The sequence below is a fragment of the Rousettus aegyptiacus genome, unplaced genomic scaffold, assembly GCF_014176215.1.
Source record: "Rousettus aegyptiacus isolate mRouAeg1 unplaced genomic scaffold, mRouAeg1.p scaffold_m13_p_7, whole genome shotgun sequence".
NCBI lineage: Eukaryota > Metazoa > Chordata > Mammalia > Chiroptera > Pteropodidae > Rousettus > Rousettus aegyptiacus.
This window is the reverse complement of record NW_023416310.1, coordinates 32,982,667-33,003,904: the sequence shown is the minus strand read 5'-3', so window position 1 is coordinate 33,003,904 and position 21,238 is coordinate 32,982,667. Positions and strand designations below refer to the sequence as shown.

Here is a 21,238-nt window from a genome sequence, read left to right as displayed (position 1 = left end):
AATTTCCTCTTTTAAAATACTTTAAAGAGGATCATTGTTAATTGGTTCTTGGATGGTTTCGGTTTCTGATATCCAGAAAATTCTGCGTGTTTCCAGAGTGGATGTTGTTCACATTTGTGTGGGCTGGTTCTTGCTTCTCTTTCCACTGTGACAGAAAAGAGTAGGAGCTGCCAGTCTCCGTCAGGGAAGGTGCACAGTGCCCCTTAACTTGTCTCCTCCCCTTCTTCACTCTAGTCCCTACAACTCACCTATGTTCTCATAAGTTATAGAAAGGAGGAAATGTTGACATTAGGAAATACATTAGTTTAGTTATGATGCAGAAACAAATCTAAATGCTAAGGGGTTTGATGTAATAGAAGTTTATTTCTCTTTTGCACTTTATGTTCTTGCAGGGCCATTAAGGTGCCACACCCCATGTTATCACTTAGCAACCCAGGCTCATCACACCATCTGGAATACTCAGGCTGCTTACTCCGTCCCATGGCAGGTAAGAGAGAGGACTGAAATTTTTCAGGTGGATTTTCTTCGCCTTGAACTGGAAGCAGTGCAGATCAATGTTCCTCCTCACTGGTAAGAAATAGATGCTTGACTTCCTCTAATTTCAAGGAGACTAGGAAGTGTAGAGGACAATGGGAGCAAACAGAATATTTGGTATATGCCTGCCACAAAGTTCTCTTCATAAGCATAAATAACAGGAGAATATTTTTAGGGATATGCATAATGCAGATGATTCGAGATAGAAACTGGAGTGTTAATGCTAGGATGGGTATTGTTATCATAACGTGTTGTTAGAACTTTGGAGATGTTGTTAAAGACTTGTAGAGGACTACTTGTGATTTCAGGTTCAGGTTTCTAGAAATGGAGTTGTTATAAAATATTATGGCAAAGACGTCTCATCTTTTATAATACACATTCCCATGTTTTTCATAAGGTGAAGGCTTGTAGCTATATCATTTTGAATGCACTCATAATGAAAATGGGTCTTAAGATCTCATAATTATTCATGTTTCTTGTCTATTCAAATTTAGATCATTCCACTTGAAGCGTTAATGTATAACTTTATCTACATAGGCATTTGTCATTACTGCTGTAATTTCATTAATTCCTCAGATTATGGTTTAATTAACATTGGCCATTTACCTTTCACAAGTTTCTATTCACTATTATGTCACAAGATGAAAGTACATTAAGAAAGGTGAAGGCCAGAGGTATCAGGTGACTTGTCCAACGTTTACCAATTTTCTACTCTGTGACAGTAGATAGTCTTCTGATGATTACTGGGTTGGGATTGGTGGGTGCAAACATAAAACGTGGTCCTGACACTTGAGGACTTCAGTATATGGCAGTGGCTCCTAAACTTTACTGTTTATGACAATCTCTCAGTCCCTGGTTAGACATGTAGTTGCTCAGGTTGCCTGCCGGGGTTTGGATTCTGTGGGTCTGGGGAAAGAATCTGGATTTTGATAAGGCAGTTCCACATGACGATGGTGCAGGTGATCTATAGACATTTGGCTAAATGCTGGCTTATCAGACCACATAGGCCAGTCTTATTCTCTCTCCATTCCCTCCTCTCTCCTCCTGTTCTATTCTACTGAGGAAAAAATTTCGAGGGATTTATCATATACAAACATTTATTTCTATGTTAAGGATCTTCGTTGCAAACAATAGAAATTAATTCCAGCTGTTTGAAAGAAAAATAATTGATTAAAGGGAATTAGATAGCTCAGAGTACCTGTGGGAGTGCTGGAGAACGAGGCATAGAGATAAACAACCAAGAGCAATGCCTAAAGTCAACCTCAGAGCTGCTGCAGTGGTGAACCATTGCTGCATGCCTGGGCACCGTTGCTGTGGCTTCTCCAGACGATACCCCCGACTCTGAGCAGTAGATGTTCCCTCCAGCAGCTTTACTCCAGCTGCCCCAGCTGGGTCCGGAAAAGGTGTATAGATGCCGCCACACTTACTAGGAAGGATTACATGTGAGGTCTGCTTTCCTGGCTTGATTCAAAGACCAGCCCATTTTATGTGATTGGCAGAGCTTGGACATAGTCTGCAGCCAGCTCCATGGCAGACTGGGGAGGTTTCTGAAGTAGGAGGTATTCTTTGCCTCCCACCAAGAGTCATGAGGCAATGGTGTCCAAAGGTACTGTGTTGCTGAAAAGAACAAAAGGTCTACACCATATTTATCACATTTGAATGTGGAAATGTTGGCAACTTTCTTATCTTGCATTGTTGATGGTTAGTTCGTAGTGCTGAATTAATTAATGGTTGTGTGGTTGAAAATTGCTTTTTATTGCAAATGAATTTTAGCATATAATTTTAAAGAATAGCTTTAAGAGAACTGTTTAGTTTCACATTCTTCTGACAGGAATATTTCATTTAAAGACTGAATCTAATAACTATTATGGTTGAAAAAATTTTCTCTTCCGCCTCAAGAAATATTTAATAAAGAAAGAAAACCTTTTCTGAGAATTTTGTGGGAGAAATTATTGTGGAATGGGAGAAAAAAAAATCTCTTCTTCCAGAGGAGAAATATTACTGAGTCACAAAAGGTTTTCTATTGTGAGAGAAAACCTTGGATGACTCAGCGTGTGTATAACATTTTTTTCTCAGCGTGTTCTGTATATAAGAGCCTGTGAGAGGCTTTTGATTCCTTTGGACAGGATGTACTCCTCAGATAGCTTTTATTCTTTGGCCTTCAGCTTCTTTATTGCTGGACACTGCAATAAGAAGTTTACTGGGGTAGAGACTCTAAATTTGGTAACTTTAGAACAGGAAAAATAAAGCAATCAGGAAAAAAATGATTATTTATTTGGCAAATATTTACTGAGTGCCTACTCCACAAAAATGTTTACTACTTGTTCACTACCTGGAAGAAGCTCACAAATGAATAGGAAGCTCACGATAATGTTATGAAAATATATAAAAGAGAAGAAAACATATAGGGTACTATGAGGGTAGAGATAAGGCATATTTCATCTAGACTGGAAGCTCTCAAACCCAGCTTTCCAAAATGAATGTTACCTTTCTGTGTCTTAAAGGCTGAGAAGCAGTTAGCCAGGCAAATGGAAGGTATTACAGAGAATGGCATGGACCAGAGGCAGGCACAGGGCACAGAGGCATGAATGGGTATTTAGAGAAACTGTAAGAGGAAGAGACCATGATATGGTAGCAGCAGAGCTAAGACTGTAGGGGCAAGTAAGGTGAGGCAAGGTTTATTGTCCTGAGGACAGTGGGAAACCACTGAGGGAGCTGAGTTTGGTGTGTGTTAGTAATTTGTTTGAATACAGGGAAAGGGGGCGATGAATGATGAGGGTGGAAATGAGTTTGGGAATGTTTCAACAATCCTATCAGGAAATGATGAGGCCAGAAATTTGAAGGTGGGAAAATGGAACGAATTCCAAAGATACTTATATAAGAGGATTGATGAGACACAGACACGACTTGGACATAGGGAGTCCAGGAAGGGGCGTAGTCAGAGATGACTCCCAGATATGCAGTTTAGACACTAAGTGGATGGTGCTGCCCTTCTCCAGGACAGGGTATTTCTTTGGGAGAAATAAAATGAATTTAGTCCGGGATGTGCACTAAGGAGGGACCTCCAAGTAGAGATACTCAGTTGGCAGTTGGCCACGTGGGAAGAAAGCCCAGGAGAAAGCTAGAGAAGTGGATTTGTCAGATTTGGATTGGTGAGGGTGAGATTGCAGTGCCATTATGAGAAAGAGGGCAAAAGAATGGAACCCTGAGACTTACTAGCACGAGGAGAAGCTTGAAGTGTGGTCCGCAAAGCAAACTGGCGGGATCAGTGCAGGGAGAGATCCCGATCACCTTCGCATTTGTCTCCTCACTCATTCTTCCCAGGTAAGTGGGCCCAGTCTCTACCCACTTTCTTTAGTTTTGGGATCTGCTCTCTGCCCTGCGGTAGGTAAGAGGCTTGTCTCTGCAGCCCCCCCACCCCCGCCCCAAGTAAATATGAGTAAATATATTAATTCAAGGTAGAATACTAATAAACCTCCTTGTTTGTATACTTAATGAGTGACTCTCAACTGGGAGAGATTTTGCCCCCACCCCCAGAGGGATATTTGGCAATGTCTAGAAATAGTTTTGGTTGTTATAATTGAGGGGAAGAAGAGAGCACTCTTGGCATTTACGGGGTAGAGGATAGGGATGCTGATAAAGATCCTCTAGGGCGGGGGTCTGTGGCCTGTCAGGAACTGAGGCACACAGCAGGAGATGAGCAGCAGGTAAGTGAGCGAAACTTGATCTATATTTGCAGCCGTTCCCCTGTACTAGCATCATCACCTCACCTCCACCTTAGATCACCAGGCATTAGATTCTCATAGGAGCACGGGCCACTGCTCTAGGGCACAGACAGCCCCCCTATATAAACAAAGAATTATTTGGCCCAACATGTCAATAGTGGCAAGGTTGAGAAACTCAGATCTAAACCATATTCAATATAGTATATTAATAAAGTGATATTTTAATCTCTAGTCATTTGGCTCCTGAGTCCATCTTTGGTTGGCTACAAATTTTGGTGGGAAGAGAGTGGTATTAAGTATTAGGCTCTCTAAAACACCATCTAGAAGTGACCAGAAGACAGGAGAAAGCAGGAGAAAGGATGTCATGGAAACCAGGAGGATAGTGTGCTTGAGAGGGAAAGGCCATCACAGTCAACTGTTCTCAAGGGCCTAGAGAGGCAGGAACTGAAAAGAGTTTTTGGTGTTTAACACTTGTGACTTCTCCCTTGACCTTCAGAGACACTTGGGTGAGAAAGTAAAGCTGGAGCAGATTACCTGGAAGAGCAAATGAATGGAGAGAAAATGGAAACAGCTCCTGCTATGTTCTCTTTCTCTGACTGTTGAGGAGAAGCAAGAGAGATAGCTAGCAGGGAACACATTTGTGTGGGAAAAGGAGAGGCTAATAGCGAGGAGATAGCTGAAGGCCAGGCAAGAAAGCAGAGCTGTGTGGAGTAACATCTCTGAGGAGGTCAGAGGGAGGGAAAATCCAGAGCACCAGTGAAAGGGTTGGCTTTGTTCAGAAGAGATTTCTCTTCAATGAATATGGGACTGTGGGAGAAATTAAGCAGATACAAGCGGACTTGTATAAACTCTCAGAAGTGAGAGGAGGAGGGAGAGGCAGCTGCTGTGGCAGTTTCTTTGCTGACCTGCTGAACTAAAGGGTGGTGCCATTTTCTGAGACCTCAGAGGGAAGAAGTAAAATTGGGAACCCAATGGGACTGTGAACATTTGAAATGAAAATCCAGTCGTAGAAAGAATTGATGAGGGGCCATTCCATTCGCCTTACTTACTTTCTTTTTTTAAAATCTAATTTGGCTTTACATTTTTAAAAAATTGAAACATATTTGACAGATAACATTGTTTAAGTATAAGTTATATAACATGTTGACTTGATACATTTATATATTGCAATATGATTACCATTTTATAGTTACCTAGCACCTCCGTCACATCACATAACTATTTCTTTTTTGTGGTGGGAATAAGATCTAGTCTCCTAACATGTTTTTTTGTCTACAGTCACTATACTGTGCATAAGATCTTCAGGACTTAATTATCTGCTGGCTGCAAGTTAGCCTTTATCATGTTTCAGAGTAGTTTCTGAGAGGCTGGGTGGGAGAGATCTGGTGACACATTTACAACCAACTCAAGCTAGAAATCTCAGACTCTCACATTCTGTTGTCCCCAATCTGTCCTCTAAGATGTCAGGTATATGAGGCCAGTGGGATGAGATGGCAGGATTCCTGTTTCCTGCGTCTTCTTTGCTGACCATGACCAAATTCCTAGAACCATCTTCCCAGGTGTCTGGCTTTTCTGCTAAAACATAACATTTTTTATGTGTGATGTAAATTTACCCTGCTGCCTTCCTATTCCTGCTGAGAGCCTTGGTACCTTGGCAGATAACCCATTTCAGACCTAGGCGCATCATATTTAGTACTTGGACTTTGGCAAACACCAGTGGTTCAGAAAGTATGGTTATTAAATGTAACATTATTTGCATCCCAAGTTGTTCGAGCTTCTGCGAGTACTTTAATGGCCCCGAGAGACAACAGAATGGAACATTTGAAATAGATGTCGTACTGGGATGCCCAGGAATAGGTGGCCCTAAAGGCAACCACCTGCTTCACTTCCTTACAAGAATGACCTCAGAATACTCTGCTCCACTGGCTGCAGTTTCTGCAATGCTCATCGTACTCACCTCTACCCACAGCCTTACACCAGAGGGATCTTGAACGTTTTTATTTGCATCTCTAAATTCCTGCAAAGATTTTAAAGTTATTTTAACCACTGGTAAATGTAATAGTGATATTCAGATAGTGCACATTTAAACTTGCCTTTCCTGTCTACATAAACACATGCTAATGGTTGTGGGATAATTAAAATTAAACCACATTCAATAGATAAACAAATTAAAGCAGAGCAAATTGTGTGCATGCCTCCCTAAACAGCACACACATTATCAGAGAGGGCAACTCTAATTATTCAAGGATATAGCAAGAGCTATTGATTTTTTTTAAGATAAGAAAGTGTCTTCAGTATTAATGGGTAGTATTTGTTTATAAGCTAAATTCTTTGCAATACTGTAGAAATTAAAAAGGAAACTGGATCAGAGCTACTCAAGCCTTACACACTCATCAGGACTTACCAACCAGTAGATCATGACCTGCAAGTATTATTTTTTAACGTTTATTTTTAATTGCAAGGCAATGCATGGATTTATTTTCTTTGTAAAATGTTACAATATTTCTGACCTGTCTGCAGGTATCTATCCCTTCTTCAGAGATAATACTTGCTTCTGGGTTGGGAAGGACACTTCCAAATGGTTTTTAGAGCATTTTAATTACATTTATCTCTATTTACCCATGCATGTTTTATAATGTTGTATTGTGGGTTTTTGTTTTTGTTTTTTTTTTTTCAGTTTCCAAGATTAATATGTGTGCACCATTCTCTCAAATGAATTTATCATTGAATAATGTGCAGTAGAGATTTTCGATAATGGTATATATGCAAATACACTTCAATATCTTCCCCCGTTTGATTTTGTTCTTTAATATATTTGTATCAAAGCAATAAATATCTTTGATTAAAAAATCAAAAAAGGGGCAACAAAGATTTATAGTAAAAGTGACACTGTCCTGCTCCATGGCCAGCAGCCCCAGGCCCCACTCCTCACAGGAAAACTCTCTGAGCAGTTGCCTGTGGTTATTCTCTCCAGATGCGTAAGTCATCTATGGCCACATCATTGTTAATGAGTTATCAGTTTCAGACACTATACTGACTTTCTGCTTGAATGCGATTACCCTTGCTTGTACTCTTGCTATCCTCCTCCTCCGTCTTTACCCGGTATAATCTGAACATTACATTTAGTTCTTTATTGACTGCCTTTATACTTATAATAAAATACTTAAAACTCTGTTTTTTATCCACTGTATATATTTTATCTGGGCTCTTGATTAGTATAATGACGATGCTACCTCTCCTTTCAGCTTTCCTTTTCACCCTTTCGATTTACTTTATGATCAGTGTCCTTTACAGTGGTAAGTTGGATTACAAACTTTGTTTATAAACTGGATCTAAAAGTTGAAAATCAACAAATGGCATTTACATTATTGTAACTATGCAAATGTGCCATGCCCAAAGAAGATACACTATGATTTTTAAAATACGGCTTTTAGTTTTTATTTCTGATGACATTTTGTTTTCTCACATTGTCTTTATTATGTTCTTTTTAAAAACATTTTTTAAAATAAAATAATTATGGATTTTTCCTTCCCAGAGACCTTCCTCTCAGGGCCAGCCATCCTATTGTTCCCATAAGACTGTTATTTTCTAAGACTTGTGCAGCTATTATGCTGGCACCTCTCCTCAACATGTCTCTAGAAAGTTCCTCTCATTTCTTGTTCTTATATCTTTTTGCTCCAGGATATTCTCAAATAACTTAGTAAGAAATGGTGTGTGAGGGGTAAATTTTCTGAGCATGTATGAAACTATTTTTCTTCTACCTTCAAATCTGATTGACAATTTGGTTAGGTAAGAATTCTAGTTTGAAAATTATTTCCCCTTACAATAACAAAGGCATTTATTATTGTTAACAGTTTGAAGGCAATTCATTTGTTACTCTTGTGTCAGTAATCTTGTATTTTATCCTATCTGAAAGCTTTTCACATCTTTATTCTTAGTATTGTAAAACTTTACAAATATTTGCCTGCGATTTCTCATTCAAAGTGGGCCTTTAAATTTGGAGCCTTGTGTCTTTAACTTACAGAAATTTTCTTATGTTATTTCTCAGAGAATTTTTCTCTTTCATTATCTCTACATCTTTCTAAGATTCCTCTTAGATTGGAATGCCCGATGCTTGAATCATATGGATTAATTCTCCAATTATATATTTTTTTCATTTCTCTGCATTTTTAATTCTTTATCTTGGGCTATTTCTTTGACTTTATGTCCAAACTATCCACAGATTATTTTCTAACTTAAAATATTTTCAACATAGAAGAATTTCTGGTTTTTCACTGGCTTTTCTTTTAAGTAACCTCTTACTGTATTATGGATAAAACATTTTGGGATTTCTGAAGATAATAATTAGAGCTTTTTAAATTTTTGTCTCATTCTTGTAAGGTATTCTTTCCCTGTAATTTATTCTTTTCTTTTTAAAAATCTTTATTTGTGTCTTCTCTTTGGAAATTTTCTTCAAATGTTAGGTGATCTTAGTGTGAGAGTATAAAAAACTAGGAGCTCTGTGTGTTGGGTTAGGTCTCATCTCCTGGAGGTCTCTGCTTTAGGAGAATTGCTCAGAGGACTCCGAAGGCTGGAGCATAGATGTCTTTTCTTTGTGCTCATTCAGTAAGGGTATGAATGATTGGCTGCCCCATGTGCAGTAAGCCAGGTATATTAGCAGGGATGGCTTCCCGGGGCCTCCCCTCACAGCAGGGCCCCATCTTTGGGTTAACATGTTATTTGTCTTGGAGTTATTCATAATTTTATCTCTGAGTTTGTGTTTTGTAATCAAGTTCAATGGCACAGTAGAACATAGGCAAAGGCTTGTAGCCTCAGCTCAAGGGGTCCTACCTCCTCCCCGGGACGGGTTTTCTGAGTCTCAGCTCTATGCCCTCTAGATCCCCAGCTAGCTCAGCTTTCCCTAACCTATCACAGTCTGGTGACCCTTGCGACCTTCCACTTGGGGAAGTGGTAGAAGTCTGCGTTCAGATGGAGCTTTGGATAGCTTGAGTCCTTGAGTGACTATGATGAACAGAGCTGACCCTTCAGCACCACACTGAATATGTAATATGAATAAAAAATGAAATTTTAAACAGAAGTTTTAAGGCTGTTTATTACTGCAGTGTAACATAGCTTACATTGACAGAAACAGATACTGTACATTGAATCAGGGATTGCTGTACTAAGGCCTGTAGTATGTGGCATTGTCTTATTGGTTGGGTGCTGGATGGAGGAAAAGTTATTAGAAGCTAGGCAACTGGTAAACCATCACCTGTGATAATCCAGAAGGGACTTGAAGGACCTACTTAATTTGCATCTCTAGAAGAAGAGGCAGAAAATAGAATGTTGGCAACGCATGATGATGGCTGTTAAGTCTACTGTGACAAGATACTTCAGGAAAGATGATTTCAGATAAGAATAGGCCAATTTACAGGCAGGAATAAAAGTAAGAGAGAGAGTCCATAAATTCAAAGAATTATAGGGTTGGAAGACGCAACTTTCTTTCAATATCAAAGAGTAAAAAATAAAATAGAAAAAGCTTTTAGTCAAGAAAGGCTGATTAAACTCAAATATATGGCTGTTACATTTATTATTCAATCCACTGAATAACTAAAAGTATCTTCTTCGATGTTCAGCTAAAGGTATGGCTCCAAGAAATCCTTTTCAATTGAACACAAATAGCTTAGGAATAAAAGACTAATGTGAGCAGAGCCCTCTGTTATACTTTGTTGGACTACAGTAAGAATAAGAAATGAACATTAGTTTTTTTTCTAAGTCACTGCATTCTTGGGCTTCCAAGACTGATATGTTAACTTCCCATCTTTTCTGCTTTGTGACTAGAGGAAAGTCATTTGAATATGGACTTGCTCACAGTCAAGAGGGATTGCATTGGCTGTTCCTACTACAGATTTAAGTGAAATCGACAGAAATTTTCAAAGAGTAAACCCTGTAAATCCCCTATGGAGAGGGACATGACCCCAATGTCCCTCATTCTGTGTGCCCTGGACCTTTTATGTTGACCTGATGCCTGATACAGGAAACTCTGTGTCTTAGGTAGATAGGGCTGCCATAACAAAATGCCATAGACTGGGTGGCTTAAACAGCAGAAATTTATTTCTTACAATTTGGCAACTGGGAGGTCCAAGATCTGTGTTCTGGCATGACTGGATTCTGGGTACAGCTTTCTTTCTGGCTTGTAGACTGCCACCTTCTTGTTGTGCCCTTACATGACAGAAAGAGTATGTGTATGTGTGTGCTCTCTGGTCTCTTGAAAGGGCATTAATTTCATCTTGAGAGACCCACCCTCATGACCTCCTCTAAGCCTAAATACCCACCAAAGGTCCCATCTCTAATTACCATCACATTGGGTGTTAGGGTTTTAACTTATGAACTTGGGAGACATAAAAATTCAGTCGAGAAAACCCTGTGATCCTGGAAGACTTGCTTCCCTTAGAAGAGGAATAATTAGAGGATAATAATTAGAAGTTTAAAAATTTTTGCTTTTATGTTGTCCAATTAGGTCTGAACTTTGGTGGTCTATATTGACTCAAAAAGGTTCAGGTGTTTTCATATTTTTAAAAGAATACTGTTTACAGTTATTTGCTAAATCCACGTAAAAACTCATTTGTCTTTTTAAATCACCAAATCTCCTTCTCCTTTCTCTGACTTAAAAAGGCCATCATAAAATACATACTTGTATAGGCTCAGCAGGATACATGATATAATGAATGTATTTTTTTTTAACCCTTAAGGCTTCTGAGTTTATTTCTTACCTTTCGAGCAGGCTTTGTTGTTGCTGTTGTTACAAAAATTTTTGCTGTGCCTTCTGAGAGATTTTTGTTATTCTTCAGGCAAAATTTCCTAAAATCAGAAGCAGGGGGTCTGTGGATACTGGTTGCCTGTTATTTCTTTAGAAGGCTATTTTTCAATATGCTGTTGTGTATCAAAATAGCAATCTAAACGGCCGAGTTATTGAAATGTTTAGGGACGACTGGGCATCTGGGAAAGGTACCCCCATAGAGGCTGGGTTAGCATTTGGGAGAGCAGCGCCTCAGGCTACCTTGTGACAGACAAGGTAGCTCCAAATGAGAGATGTTTTCCAAGCTTGTTCCTGGCAAATTCATAATATCTTGAGTGATCAGTGATGACAGTGCTCATGCTTTGAGATGACAAGGAAAGTGTATGAAAATTTCATGGTACTATTTGATAGGAAAGGTCATGTTGGAAGAGGATTTTGAGCTGCATTTTCACCTTCAGAATTAAATTGTTGCATTCATTTCAGCAGCAAACGTTTCCCACCTCAGTTGAGCATACTTTTTTTTTTTAATTATAATAAATACTTAAGGTATAGCCATGCTTTGCTCCTGCCTCTTGGCCAAGTGTATTTTAAAGGCTCAGTATTTAAATGTACCCTCGCAAGTGACATGTGGCTCAGTGTGATGCTGTGGAAGGGCTTGGAGGAGAAACCTGGGACCCTGGGTTTTGAGTCCAACTCTGACACTAGCTAAAGACTTGACACAAGTCATTTAGCCTGTCTGGGCCTCAGTCTTCTCCTCTCTGGAAAAGGAATTTGGATTAGATGATATTAAAAGTTGCATTCTCAATGTACAGTTTTATGATTTCTGAATATTTTAGGTAAGCGAAAGTAATTTTACACGAAATGAGAAAACTCATGAATTTTAGCAAAAAAATTACATGAAACTAACACATGATATTTGAGTAAACAGGAAGGTTAAATTTGTTTTCCAGAAGATTAATTATATCAGGAGTACTAACTCAGGGGCCCTAATGTGTTATATTGATTTTCTTTTGGGATAGTATATATGTTTAATTACTGGATCACATAAGAATATATATAATGAAATTAGTATGACCAAGAAGTATCAATTTTATTTTTTTTTATCTGCACCGAGACATTAGTTTCTTTGTGAAGTTTCATCGTAAGTTAAATTAGGGACCTGAATGCCCTTAAAGTTAAAACTTACGCTAACTAACATATATACAATATTACACTGCCTACGCCACATTATATTAAACTATAGGAATCGTTACACTAACCCCAAAAGGTATTATACAATTGGATCATATCAGAAACTCCTTTCAAAAGATAATCATTGCTCCATCTGGGGTAAACTGTTTTGAGATGCGGTGGACATCTATTGAGTTAGTAGCTTGTCAGGCTCCATAGTCATTCCAAAAGGATGCCAGCCATACTTCAGCTGGTATGTATTCTGAGTTCTTTGAACCTTTAGACAACTAAAAGTATTTAGTAGCTTTTCAGGGAACACAATACCAATCTTATCATATGAAATTAAGTGTAATGTTGAGATTAGTAGCATGAACCTTGGAGTTGGACTCCTTGAAACCCTTACTAAGTGACCTTGGATAAGTCACTTAGCTTCCCTCTCTCATAGTTTCTTCATCTGAAAATTAGAGATAACAATATCTAGGTAGGACTATATAAAAGATTTAGAGTCTATTTATCCTTTTGTATATTCTTAACTCTGCCTCATTGATCAAATCATATCTTCAGAGAATTTTGAACCCTGTATCGATAGCATTTGTTGTTTTAGTCAGGGAAATTAATACACCAAGGTTTTGTTTCTTGCTCACATCATGATCTAATTCAGGTCGAATGGCTTTCCTTGGAGGTATTTCTCTGAGCTTAGGATACAGGCTCCCTCCATTGTGTGATAGTGCTGTCTTCAACATGAGCCTTCATGGTCACTGTGGAAGAAGAAAGCAAGATGACGTTATTATGCCTGGGCCTGGATGGAGGGAGCATTCCTTTTATTGTCCAGTCACATGGCCCCAACTTAATCTCATATGGCTGGGAAATATAGAGTTTCTATGTGTGTAGGCAGAGGAAACAAGGTTGAGGCAGTCTCTGTTACACATGGTCCTGTGGACTCATTTTTACAAGGCTCTGATTAAGTCAGTATAAGAAACAATTCAATGACACATTTTCTTTTTGTATAAATGCTATTAAATAGTGTCTTTTTCATGTGGAACACGGGATCTGATCTTAGTTTAATAATAGCTGTGCCTCTCCTGGGAAAATGGTTAATATTTCTCTTATGCAAAATAATTGAGACCAGACTTCCCTTTTCAAGTTGGCAGCCTACTAGAAAGTTTAGAGCCAAATGTGTTGCCCATCTGGAGCTACTATCTTCCTCGCTTAATTCAATGCCCCACAGACTTAGTTTTCTTATACTATTTCCTTCACAAGTAGGAAATAGTTATATAACAATAAATACATTTTTTCTTAATGGGGCTTAACTCAAGAGGTACAAAAACTGCCTTATATAGAGGTGTATCTCATGGGCATAGTTATCACTCAGTCCATTAATTGATGAGATTCTCTTGTTTAAAACCTTTGAGAGGTAAGATATTCCCATGAGTAATAATGGCTCAATTTTCTAGTGATTCTCAATTCAGGAGGTAGGAATAGATGCCATAGAACAGAATGTTATGGAAGGAGGAAGGTGAGATTCACCCTCCTCTACAAACACATCTGGTACCACTGATACAGACAGATATTTAAATAGTAATGCTCTTCTTCACTGCAATATTATCGTAACTCTCCTTTCTTCACATGTAAATTTTTATCTAAGAAGAGGGAGAGCCCTCTAGTCGCAGAATATCAGGTTACCTTAGTGCAGTTCAAGTTCCAAATGTTGAACCGAAGTGTGGTCCTTGGGCTGAGGTAGATACCTTCTTGGCCAGAGAGGAGCCAGGTGCTAGTCTGCTAGCGACACTGTTTCTTTTCTTCTAGGAAAAACAGTCATTTTTCCTCTTTTTGCCTCTTTTCCCCAGGAAAATGGTTTCATGCTGTTCAGAGAAAGGCAGAATGCTAGAAAGAGTACTTTGAAAGGCAAGCAATTTTTTTTTAAAGAAATTGTGTCTTATCTTTCTTACTACACTAGCTGTTCAGAGAATTTGAATTGGGAATTGGAAAAGACTAACTGGTTTAGCTATTGCTTTATGCAGACTTCGCAAATAGTGAGAGGACACAGATTTACCTTAAAGATAAAATAGATAAACCTGGGTGGAATATGGTTTGTTTATGATTAGCTTACCTTGTGCCCAGATCCCACCAACTGAGCCTCTGTTTTTGTATTTTGCAAGTACTGCTTTCTTGCAGGCTTCTTATACATCAGCTGATGTGGTGGCCAGCCTTCAGGATGGCCCCCAGTGTTCCCCACCTGCTGGTGGTCATAGCCGTGTATAGTCTCCTCCTACATTGTGCCAGGGTTGGTCTATGTGAACAACAGCATAGGGCAGATATGATGGTAATTCACTTCTGAGATTAGATTATAAAAGATTGTAGCTTCCATCATAGGTGCTGACTCACTCTCTTGGCTCTTGCTCTGTGAGGAGCCCTATGCAGAGACCTACACAGTAAGGAACTGAAGTCTCTGGCCAAGTGCCAGTGAAAAAGTAAGACCTGCCAACAATCCCACATTAGGTGAGGGAGCTTGAATGCAACCTAGTGAGAAAAGCTGAGCCAGAACCACCTAGCTAAGCTCCTCTAACATCCTTGACGGCTGGAAACTATTAGAGATAATAAATGCTTGTTGTTTTAGTCTGCTACATTTCAGAATGATTTGTTATATGGCAATAGATAACTAATACACATGAATGAACATAAATATTTTCTCCCAAATATTGGAAACATTGAAAGATATCTGACTTTTCTTTCTACTTCAATTTCTTTCCTCCTTTCCACCTTAATAAATATAGTTATCACCTGGCATAGGAAAGGAAATTAGATTCTCTACTGATGTTGAAACTCATTTGACAGTATCTTGGAGTGGTGATTGAAAAGATGAGATTGCTCCTAATGCTTAGTGTGAAAAGATTTCCTTCCAACATATCTTGAATTAATGACCATTATTAATTATCATCTAGGCAGCTCTCTCTTTTTTCCTCTTCCTTCTAGAGAGTCAGAGAAATATCTCTTCTGTTGGGAATAAAATATGGATTAAGACAGAATCTGCTTCTGGTCTGAAGTTAGTTCTTTCTGTCCACATGTTCTGTTTCCTTCCTTCAGTATTTAGGATAATGGATAGAGAACATTTTTTAGGAGCCAGATATACCACCTTAAATTTTGCCATGAGATACTGCAAAGAATCATGGATCAGAATTGGTTTCACTTCATTTTTTGAAATACAGGAGCTAAATAGGAAAATTCCTTGAGATACCTGAAGCTTAGTGTCCATTTTAATGTTCTATTTAAGTAAAAAGTTTAATATTTTATTAATGTTTTAACTTATAATACAGCTTTTGTATAGAACAGTAAACATAGTTTTACTTCCATTATCTCAGAGACTCAGATGATATTACTCTAATTTAATAAAGTGAGAAAGTGTTAAAAGGATTTGTGATTTGTCCAAAGCTCCCAGAGGTTTAGAGGTATTCGTGACTAGAACCTCCATTTTCTACCTTCATTACAGGGTTTTTTTTTTTTTTTTTTTAATACAAGAGTAGTCAGTCAATTAGTCAAATCAATTTTCTATGTATGTAAAGAGTGGTTTTTGTTTAGTAAAAGATAGATGGCCTTAGAGAGATCCTGTGAACTTTCTTAAATGAGGGTCATTCTCTGAGATAGTAATTAAGGTTTTACATAGCACAAAACAGTTTGGACAAGACCATGCAATTTTATTATTACTTAATAAAATTCATTTTACTTAAAATAACACTTCTGGTAAAGCTGAATGGTACCTCTTCATCTTAGACAGTATTATCATAGACTACGGCAAAAACATTGATAAAATGTTAGAAATTCAGCCATACTGTGTCAATGAAACAACCCCAGAAAAATCACTCTTATTTGAATCTGCCTGAATTTGCTCAAATCCACCTTCACAGAGCCCCTGCTGAAGTGTGTCTAAGGGGCCACCCTTTGTTCACAGGGCTGCAGCGTGTAAGCAGGGCCTACCTTCCATCTTGAGCATGGTTATAAGTAGAGTTAATCTTCATCTGGAATGTGTCTTGCTCTTGTTCCGCTTGTCCATGGAGGACATTAATCAGTGCTTTCTTGGTAACAATGTTCTGGTATATGAGTTAAAATTGTAATGAATCTAAAGAGAGGCAAATGAATAGGTCTAAAAATAGATTCCCATTGAGCAAAATCCATACCTATTTTCCCTTAGACACAGCACCCTTGGTTCAGTATCTACAGCAGTCAAGGGCATGATGCTTCCCAAGGACTTTGCCCCTGGCGTTGGTGCACATATGAGCACACCCAAGAGCCTGCAGGACCACTGGGGTCTTGTGCAGAGCAATTAAATTGCCAGATTCCAGCTGTGCTGCTCTTTTCAGATTTTCCTAACATTAATTTCTACATTAGCCAAGGCAAAAGAGCAACTGGGAAACCTGATTATTCTTCTCAAGGTTTCCTCTGTGGACCATCTCATTTCTCCCCAATGAAAGGAGTGTTCTACAATTTTGCCATGTGCATACAAAATGTCTGTTTATTATCTTAAAAAAAGAAAGTACTCCTAAATAACATACACATAATTCCCAGTTAATTTTAATTTTAATCATTATGCAAATCTAATGAGGCACCTTTAATTTTTGTTATTTCCTAATTTGGATATCTTCCAAAAATATTTTTAAAAATATTATTCCAAAATACCCACAATAGTATAGAGTACATTTCTTCCTGGATGCTGACCAGATTGGTATTAAATAACTTCAAGGATTCCATCATTTATAAATAAACACAATTTGGAACTGTAATATTTTAAGTTGAAAATTTGCCAAGGTCATTTCCATCATCATTGACTTGGTCAGGATATGTTCTGAGGGACTTTCATGTCTGCTGCTCTACTATATTCACTGGAATTTATGGAATTTAACTATCCAGGCACATGAGCACTCTGTTGCTGGTAAGGGTGTGGGCTTTACCATCTACCTGAATGCTCATTCTGGCAAGATGTTGTGGACCATGTGATGGTCACAAGGACCCTTTCCTTGAGACGCAGTCAGGCCCTAGCAGTCCATTCCACTCTGTGTTTGTAGGTCCTCCCTGGGGTCTTGAGAGGCAGCAGGAGGTGGGGGTCTAGAGTAGGAACTCAGTAAATGTTTGTTAAACAAGGGACTGAATCTTGCAGAAGAGAGTTCAGGAGAGAGAAGTGAACGTTTTCCCAAATCTAATTCCATTGGTAACCACTTTCTGTTTCTGCTATAAGTTCTACGACTTAGTGACGTGCATGTTTTTGGGGGGATGTGTGTATGTGTGTGTGAGAGAGAGATCCTGAGGCTTCCGCTGAACTTGTCCTTCAGAGTGGTTTCTCTGTAGAAAAGAATCGAGGAGGGAGAAAGTCTAGAGTTCTCAGAACATGAGTAGTTAAAGGGAGTGTGAGGAACTGTGAAATGGGAGGGGCCTATGAGTGAACTCCAGGGCATTAGTAACTCCCCTGAGATGTCATGAAAATTTTAGGTATTTATCCATATATGTTTATCTGTTTTTATAAGGAAGAAGATCTATAGCTTTTATTAGATGCTCAGAAAGGTTTGGGTTCCCAAACCCTCAAAAATCACTGCCATACAGGTTATCAGCAGCAGCTACAGACAGATTTTGTAACTGATCTACTAATGCTACCATTACTCTAGGTGCTGGGGTTTTAAAAATGCAATTCTGAAATAGTTTGCTATTAAATACGCAAAATGCCATTTGAGTCAAAAGTCATGTTATCTTTGTAATCAAATGCCCTGTGGTTCAAACTTTCACTTAAATTCAGAGCTGACTGATTTTTTTCAGTCAGCAAGTTCTTTACTTGTTCTGCTCTCATGGACCCTGGAACAGAAGTTCCATGATAATGGAGCATTTGCAAATTATGTTTTTCAGTACAATGGAAGTGGAGGTTTCATTTTTTATTCTTTTCGGTCTACTAGAGCTCTGTTCTCTCATGCCTGAAATATATTTTATTTTAGAATCTATCTTTTCTACTGGTTAAATATTCATGATAAAAAGGAACCTTCCAGAAGGCAGAATAAGTTGAGCACATTGTGTTTCATTTTTATGATAAAATGTAGATATCCCATTAAAAGGCAAATCCTTCCTTTGAAATGTTGAATAGAAAGGCATGTAAAAAAGAATTGTACAGATTAAATTTGGAAGAATAAGAATAACCAATAAAATTTATTTGATTTTGAATTAGATAAATCACCATTTTTTTTAATAAGCTTTCATGTGTGTGTACACATGCACAAACACACACCCGCACACTATTGTAAAAAAGGATAGAATGCAACCATCTAGTGTTTGCATAGAACTTAATAAGTATTCTTATTTCTACTAAGAAAATTTTAATCAATATGTTGTTTAGCAAACATTCATTCACTTGTTTATTCATTCATTTATTAAGCAGACATTTGAGGGTCTGCAAGGCGCTAAGACCTGTGTTAATCTCTGATGTGAAAATATGAATAAGAAGTGATCTCTCTTCAATAGCATGCCTTTCAGCCCAAGAATCAGACTAAACACAATCCAATATGGCCAGGGTCACTACTGTCAGTGGAAGCAATGTAATAGGTAGGGCTCTAATGTGAGATCTCCGGGATATGAACTTGATGCCATTATATGTTAGCTTTGTGACCAAGGCCAATCACCACACCACCGTAAGTCTCAGGCTCTTTATCTTTAAATAGTATCACCTCATAGGATTGTCATGTGTATATAAATGCCAATAAATTCTGCCTGAATATTCATTGTTATGGTTATTATTATTAAATACACAGCGTGAACAAAGTACTTGGGAGCACAGAGAGGGGAATTATGAAAAATAACTAACTAGAAATGTTCTGGAAAGACAATTCAGAGAATGTACTATCTGAGCTAAGCGGGGTTAGGGTGAGAAGGATCTTCAGAGGAACACAAATGGCATGGAAATGTATAGGTGCTTTGGGGGAGGCTTAAGTAGCCTATAGCTGGAGGAGGCTTTTTAGACTGCTTTGTATTGTTTTCTTTCATGTATTCAACTTAGTTTTTTAAAAATCTCTTTTATGTAACTATAATTTGCCTCAAAGATTTTCTCTTCTTGATATCAAAAAATAATTTAAGTCTAATAAGTAATTGTCACTTTTGGGCCTCTTTATTCTCAGCTAGCTAGTCTCACACATGGATTTGTTGATTCTATAATTTAAGAAATATAGATTTTTCAATTGGAAACATTCCATGAATATTAAAAAATATATTTTTAATATTCATGTTCAAGGCTAAGGTTTTCTATTTTTCATCTTGCTTTATTTCCAAAATATTCCTACTTTCTTTTATTTAAACTACTTTTTACTGAGCATTTTTTATTTTATACACAGTGTTATTTCATATATAATTTGGTACTAAATTCAATTTAAACTCTCTGAATAATTTGTGAGATATTGAGAAAAACAGGGTACAGAAGTAACAATATAGCAGTAACTGGAAACATGACTCAGAAGAAGATGTGCTCCATTTCTTAATTTCACAAATATGTGCTATCATTTTTATTAAAGTATATTTTCCCGTGACCTTCTTTCTTATAAATTTTGCCTAAACTCTCCAGTCTTGAACCTATGATACTTGAAATTTGAATTGTTATAGGTAATATATCCAAAATGACAAATAACAGTTTTTCACTACTTTAGCACATGTATCTTGAATAGATTTAGAATTTAAAATAAAATCCTTATCAATGTTTTCACAATCAACTTATATTGTCAGTACATTCAAACTCTTTTAGAGAATATAATATTCTCTCTGCACACCAGGATACTCAGCAAGTGTTAGCCTTAATTTTCAGATGTATTAGAAATCAGTGTACTTGAAATTCTATTATTTTACCAATATCTATTCTCATGTTTAATAAAATTCTTATCTATGAAAATGTCTGTAAAGAATTCAACACTATTAATCGAATTGAAACTGATTATTCAGAGATGAATGTTAAAATGACTAATATTTTTTGGAGACAAATTTAATTTGCTTTTAAGTACTATAGCAAATGACATTCTTCTAGATCTCTGAATGGTATTGATGTTTATGTGTTCAGGTGTTGCACAAATTAAGGAACTAAATCACTTTCATAGGTAGGAGTTAAATGTAGTAGAAGAGTCATTAAAGTAATTTACAGCTGATGATGTGTCAAAGCAGTTTCCTATGAAATCCTACAGAGATGGGAGGGAGTATGAATCATTGAGAATTAAAGATTTTTCATTTCTAATTACTTTAGCTCTCTTAGGAACCACACATAAAATTTTAATGTAAAAAAAATAAATAAGACAACAAACACCAGAGAGGGAGTATTACACTGAATGCTGGCTCACTCTTTGATTTTCAAGACTAGAATTCTGGGATGAAGCTGGATGTGTATACTTGACTTTTAATGCTTCCTCTCTTCATCTTTACTGAAACAACTAATTGTTCAGAAGGCCTGTGAGATTTCATTTTTTCATCCTAGTCAGATGACTAAAATGAATGGGGAATGCCAAGAAAGCTTTTACTTCAGCATAGATTTTTCTTTTATTTTTAATGCAAGCTAAATAATCCCTTAGACCAAAAAATGATTTTAGGTACCCTTGAATTTGTAAATGAAATCCAAATATGTTTGTCATTATTTAACTGAGGGTTGCAGTGGGCATCTATTGTTTTGGTCATAGAGTATCTACTCACCATTCTCTGGATAAAATTACTCCCTTTTTCCTCTGGGGAAATGCTCTGTCACTTATTCTTCCTTGGGGTAGGGGTGAATATGTGGCTTGCATGTGGTTAATTAGAGCATTATCGTCCCATAGCCACAGTGGTTGGCTCAGGGGCAAGTATATGAGCACAGCTATTTTGTTACAGTCAGGGCCTTGGGGATGAAGTTAACATGGAGGAAAGTAGAATAAAAATCAGGGGGAGAGGCCAAGTTTCAGTGACTTTTTTGAACCTTTGGAAAAAAGACCTAAATTTTTTAGCTCTTTCTTCCAAGTACTACCCTCTTTTCAGTTACGCCAGTTTAAATTGCATTTTC

General features: G+C 37.6%; 1 long non-coding RNA gene across 9 annotated transcripts in view; it reads left to right on the top strand.

The window, feature by feature from the left end:
- The window catches only part of LOC107501373, a 257,563-nt gene extending 238,107 nt beyond the window's left edge, over positions 1-19,456 (top strand). For all 9 annotated transcript variants that reach the window (XR_001594744.2, XR_001594739.2, XR_001594743.2 and 6 more), the window contains one exon: positions 393-19,456. This is a non-coding gene — a long non-coding RNA (uncharacterized LOC107501373). The remainder of the gene's footprint in view (positions 1-392) is intronic.
- Positions 19,457-21,238: the final 1,782 nt, after the last annotated feature.